Below are 6,260 nucleotides of genomic sequence, written 5' to 3'. Positions count from 1 at the left end.
TCAAAAGTGTTCAAAGGTGATACAAGGTCACATAAACCATATGATTTATGAAATCAGAAGGGCAAAGGTACAGTAGTGGCAGTAATAGTCAAACAAACATCACTAAAGGCAGCCATAGGGCAGGTAGGTGATGCAGTGGATAGATTGCCTAGGTCAGAGTCAAGAAGACTTCCAATCCAGCCTCTGACACTGAACTAGGGCAAGTCACTTAATCCCGTGTGCCTCGGTTTTCTCATCTATAAAATGAGATAGAGAAGGAAATGGTGAACCACTCCAGTATCTTTGCCAAGAAAACCCCATATGGGATCTCGCAGAGTTTGAAATTACTGAACAATAACAAAAGCAACCATGGTTAAGATTCCTTATCCTATATTTTATTTGCATTCTCTAATAAACCACAGCTAACAATAACAACAATAACAGCAACTTGTTCTTATTCTTATTTTTAGCCGCTCAAAGGAGAGAGACAGCTGTCTCCTACTTAATGGGGATGTTCTAAAGATGTTTCTGTCTAGGGGCAAGTTAGACGACCTTTGTGTTCTCTTCCAAATATGAGATTCTAAGATTCTGCTGCAGGGTGTATATATTGTCCATGTAGGTTATCTGTGTGACTACATGAGTTTGCCAAAATGTGACTTGGAGGGACACATGAAGAGATGCCTTTAGAATCTTGCTCACCTTCTTCTCCAAGAGGTACTTTGATTCCTTCCAGGAAAGGAGTAAGAGATTGGAACTATGAGAGTGGCCCACTCTATTCTCCTCATAGATAGGGTACCGGACTAAAATTATACATATCTGCCACCCTCCCTCCAAAATATTGCTGGTCTAAGGATTATTTTAGGTATAAATTTCTTTTTCTGGTGTCAAACCTTCAATGGGAAAGGGTTTTAAACTATAACTAAAAATATGACTCTGTTGCCACTTAAGTATTTGGTGACCTGACTCAACACAAGGACCATTACATGTATTGAATAGGAAATAAATCCATTTACCCAATTCATAGCAAATGGAAATCAGAAAAGTAATACTTATAAGAATATATTGGAGAAGTCAGAGTGAATGACCACTTCCTTTGAGAATGCAATGTCTCAGTTACATTCAGAAAGAGTCTCCACTCTCACTTAAGCGGAAATTTTCCAAAGCTCCTAGCAAGGAAATCTAGAAAAATGAACATCCCCAAGGTGCTGGGGTCTTCCAAGGTCTTCTCCCTGAAAATCATTGCATAATAATTGTCTCCACCAATAAGGAGAATTTTATAGTAATGTCTAGGCTTGAACTCCAGATAAAACTGTGAAATAAGAAAAGCTACAATGTGGCAGGTAGGTGGTGAAGTGGTTATAGCACAGGACCTGGAGTCAGCAATACCTGAGTGTAAATCCAGTCTTGTGATGCTGGACAAGTTACTTAACCTCTCTTTTCCTCAGTTTCCTCATCTGTAAAATGTGGATAATGATTGCATTCATCTACCAGGGTTGTTGTGAGTCTCAAATGACATAATAATTGTAAAACTCTTAGCACAGTGTGTGTTACATAACAAATGTTATACGTTAGCCATTAATATAGCATGAATGTTAGCCCTAAGTTATGTTAGCTATAAGTATGGTATTAATAATAATTGGAAGAGTAGTGGAATACTAGATAGTTAAAACTTTAATTATTCAAGTTTCATTTCTCTGGAATACCCATGTGGTTTTATTATCAAAAGCATAACACAAGCAAATAATCTAATCACTGGGTCTTTCATCTTCTCTCCCATTAAATGATCTCTTTTTAAATTGATCATTTTTGTTCTATAAGTCAATAAACATTTATTAAGTAAGTGCCTACTATGTGTCAATTACAATGATTAGTACTGAATTATTGTTCTGTTCTAGAGAGATAGCATTGGTTTAGGAAGAGAGAGAATCTGGAGGCATAGGGTACATAAAGTGACCTAAAGCTTGAATTTGAGTTTTTTATTATTTTTTTTCCTGCTGTAGAGACTTTATCAACATATTATAACCCTGCCCTCTGTCACTCCCTGGAAGTGAGCAAAATACAATGTAAGCAATACAAACAACACTATTTATTACTTTGGACAAATCACTTAAATTCCCTTGGACTCCGTTTCTTCATGCTTTAAGTGAAGATAGTGTACTACATGGTCTCTAAGGTCCCTTTCAGCTCTAAGTATTATGATCTTTGGACTCAAATATAGTAAAAGAACCTGAGAGATACAGCTGGATGCCAATACATCCACTCAATTTAGCATGTATAAATTGGAGTGATGAATTTGGTCCAAATTTAGGGTACTAAACTGGAAACGTGTTAACCATGCATCTTCATGTGTCAATTAGATGATTTCACTGGAATGCTACAGAAAAAAAAATATAGGAAAATTTGGATCTAATGGTAACCATCTCTAATGTGGGGGGGGGGGGAGAAAAAAGAAATTTACATTAATTTTTTGCATATTTGAAAGGAATAGCAAGTGTGCATTGTACAATTATAATTTCATGTGCATTCATCTTGTTATTGTACTATGTTATGGAAATGCTTTTTTATTCCATAAATAAAAAATAAATTTTTTAAAAAGCAAAATGTACACACATACTATATATATAGATATGTGAAAAGAATCCCATGAATCTATTTTATCCATCTTAGTGTGGTTGATTTCAGTATTAAACAACAAAAATGCAGGGAGAACTCAAAGATGAAACTGCTTTTTTTTGGAGGGAAACACTAAATCTATCTGTCAGGCACTACACTGAGCACTGGGAAATACAAAGAAAGACAAAGGATAGTCTTTGCTGTCAAGCAGCTCACAGTCTAATGGGAGAAATAATTTGTAAAGCACAATTTACTATTACAAATGTGTGTGTGTGTGTGTGTGTGTGTGTGTATATATGCACACATGTATACATGAAAAATTGGAAATAATCAACAGAGAGAAGATATTAGAATTATTGGTGATCAAAAAAGGCTTTTTTGTAAAAAGTGAAATTTTAGCTGATCTCTAAAGGAAACCAGGAGGTAGAGATGAGAAGGGAGAACATTCCCAGGCATGAGGAACAGTCAATGAAAATGCCCAGAGTCTGGAGATAGTGTCTCATTTGAGGAATATCAAAGAGGTCAGTGTCACTGGGTTGCTGAATACACAGAAGAGTAAAAGGCATAATATAATATATTATACATGTATACTATTCTATATTGCATATCATATTGTATATGATTATATATCATTTAATATTTTATCATACATTATAAGACTATAAAAGTGTGTGTAAAAGGTGATGAAAGGCTTTGAAGGCTGAATAGAATATTTTTATATTTGATCTTAGAGGTGAAAGGGAACCCCTGGAGCTTATTGAATAGGGAAGTAACATGGTTAGACCTATACTTTAGGAAGATAGCTTTGGAGTCTATGTGGAAGATGGACCAAAGTGGTTGGAGAATTCTGGCAGGCTATTTCAACAGTCCAGACATGAGGAGAGGAGGGCTTGTACCAGGTAACCATAGTGTCAGAGGAGAGAAAGGGGTAGATTATGAGAGATGATGGAATGTTCCAGCATGAGTTAAAAAATGAAATGAAAATCATAAAAGGATGTTAGAAAAGAACACACGTTGGCATTTATGGCCTACACAACTGAAATAATCAGTAGAACAGACAAAGTTTAATCTATAATGGCAAATCTCTCCAAGTGAGAGAACATCAGAATGGAAATAAAAACGTATTGAAGTGAAGGACAATTTGGAAGAAGAGAAACAAAAGGTAATAGTGCTAAAGTAACTTACAGTCTCTATAAAATCATAAACCATTGATCTCAAAAATAGCAAGTAAAGAGATAATTGAAGGGTGATAGGTCTTCTTGAAGAAAACCAACATATTGAAAAACCTAAATATTACAACGTAAGAAATAATACCAAAAAAAAACTGCACAGAACTTTTGATAACAGAAAACAAAACATCAATTGAAAGAAGCTACAGATAACATAGAGAAAAGGAAACAAAACAAAAACCTACATTTCAGACTTTAAGATAAGTTTAATTTAACAGTTCCTCTAGCAAGTAGCAAATTTTTCAAGTGATCAAGAGAAATATATTCAAAAATAAATTAAAAGAAATTGGAGACTACATGAGTCAAAAATCACATTCATCTGGGGCATCAGAAAAAGCTTCATAGTTGTCATGGCATTTCACCTGGGCCTTAACATATGAAATGAATTTTTATTGACTGAAATAGGAGAGCGAGAGTATAAAATGAAGGTAAGGGATGCAGTTCCAGGCTATTGCTTAAAAAAAAAAAATTCACATGATCTGTTGGGGAATGTAGAAAAGTCCCATTTGTCCAGAGCTTAGAGTTTCAGAGGTCGCATAGCAGAAAATAGTCTGGGAAGTATGAATTTCACCATAATTACCTGCCTCTTCTCTGGTAGAACTAATGAACTTTGATTTAGTACCATGGCAAAAAGGCACAAAACAGAAGGGCTTAGATAAGCCACAAACTAGGTAATCAGCCCTTGATAATTGAAATTTGGAGATACTGGAAGGAAGAATTTAGTACTAAATCATTGATTTGCTTTTAATTGGACGTAGGTTAGAGGAATGGAGGCAACTCAGAATTTTTAGACTCTTAAGCTCTTTTTAAAAGTTAGTGGGTCCTGCCATCAAGAAAATTCATCGTCTAGGTGATTTTTAATGCTTCCATAGGGTGGAGTATTTTGTTGTATCTTAAGAAGCTGCATTTCTCTGGTCAGAAGAGCTCACAAAACTGAGATGCCTCTTATTGTTCAATCTTGGCAATTCTTTTTTTTTAAATAGAGAATGTTCCAAATGAGAGAGTTTCTATCCAAGTCATTATTGTTATATGATCTCAGAGTCCCCAAATAAATTTAAAATTACCAAAAGTACATTTCAAATGAAGGAAAATGTTTCTGAGTTTAAACAAATCTAACAGACAATATTATGTTGATTAAATGCTTCCTATGTGCGAGGTGCTGTGCTAAGTGCTGGGAATTCAAAGAAAGGCAAAAACAAGCCATGCTCTCAAAAAACTCATTTTCTCATTGGGAAGACAACATAGAGAGCCAGTGACATTTAGTGTATGTATTCCTCAAGTGCTTAGTCCCAGTTCCCCTTTCTGTCTTTCTCTGTGTATACTCTCTTGGGGATCCTCTAGTCATCTTTTAACCATTATTCTTATTTTTTCTCCTCTTTCTTTCTTTCCAATAATGCTACCAACATAATCTTCCTAAGGCACAGGCATCATGATGGACCTATTCTGCACAAAAACGTTCAGTGACTCCCCATCATTCATATAAGTTATAATACAAAAAATGCCTTTGTTTAATATTCTTCACAATCTGGATCCCACCTACCATTTTAGCCTTATCTTATATTACACCTTTTTCATGAAATTGGCTATTAACCTTTCACTAAATTGAATTTTCTCATCTCCTACTTCCATGTATTTATATTACCTACTACACTTGCTCTGAATGCATTCCTTATTCAACTCTACTACTCAGAATTCTTCTCTTCTTTCAGTGTTCAAATAAGGGGTAATCTTTTCTATCAAACCTTCCTTGATACCCCTGGCTGTTAATGAATTCTCTGTCTTCAATTTCCTTTATATTATACTGAAACAAAGGTTTGTAACTGGAGTCTTTAAACTAAATTTTTTTTAATTTTGATAACTGTTAATTGGTATAATTGTCTTTTTTAATAATTATATATATGATAATAAATATAATATATTATGCCTTTATAAGCATTATTATGATAACAGTTCCATAGATTTCCTCAGGCTATCAAAGGGATCCATTACACACACATACACACACACACACACACACACACACACACACACATTAGAATCCCCTACACAAAGTCACTAGTCATTCAATCGACAAATATTAAGTGCCTCTCATGTTCCAGATGGTGTGGATTAAGATTTTTAAAAACGGAGGAAAAAAAAAACTTGTCTTCTAGGAATTTGTGTTCTATCAGTGACACAACACATCCCTCTAGGCAAATAGAAACTCCTTGAGGACATGGATTATTTCATTTATGTCTCTGTAGGCCCAATGCCTAACAGTGCCTCATACATGTTGCTGTTCATTCATTCAGTCATTTCTGACTCTTCATGACACCATGGACCATAGCACACCAGGCCCTTCTATCCTTTATTTCTGGAAGTTTATCCAAGTTCATGTTCATTGTTTCCATGATACTATCTAGCTATCTTATCCTCTGCTGTCTCCTTTTCCTTTTGCCT

The sequence above is a fragment of the Vombatus ursinus genome, unplaced genomic scaffold (genome assembly GCF_900497805.2).
Source record: "Vombatus ursinus unplaced genomic scaffold, bare-nosed wombat genome assembly UNPS02014826.1, whole genome shotgun sequence".
NCBI lineage: Eukaryota > Metazoa > Chordata > Mammalia > Diprotodontia > Vombatidae > Vombatus > Vombatus ursinus.
This window is presented reverse-complemented; position numbering follows the sequence as displayed.